Genomic DNA, 339 nt, shown 5'->3' with positions numbered 1-339 from the left:
GGATGGAGGGGTGACAGAAGTCACAGAGGCAATGGAGGTGTGATGGAGGCGGTGGAGACATGACGGATGCCATGGAGGTGAGGGAGGACATGTGACAGCGGTGACAGAGGGGAGATGGAGACAATGGCGTTGTGGCGGACATGTAACAGCGGTCATGGAGGTGGGATGGAAATGGCGGATGCGTGATGGCGGTGATGGAGGTGTGACAACCTCGGAGCACTCAAGACGGGGTGCCGGAGGCGCAGGAGGGCGGGAGGCTGCGGTGATGGGGGTGCAGTGGGGTGGCATCGCGGCGGGCCCGTACCGCGCATGCGCCCGGCGGTGCTCGGCGCTGCACAC

The sequence above is a fragment of the Fulmarus glacialis genome, unplaced genomic scaffold (genome assembly GCF_000690835.1).
Source record: "Fulmarus glacialis isolate BGI_N327 unplaced genomic scaffold, ASM69083v1 scaffold2574, whole genome shotgun sequence".
NCBI lineage: Eukaryota > Metazoa > Chordata > Aves > Procellariiformes > Procellariidae > Fulmarus > Fulmarus glacialis.
The sequence above is the reverse complement of the archived record's forward strand: the minus strand, read 5'-3'. Positions refer to the sequence as shown.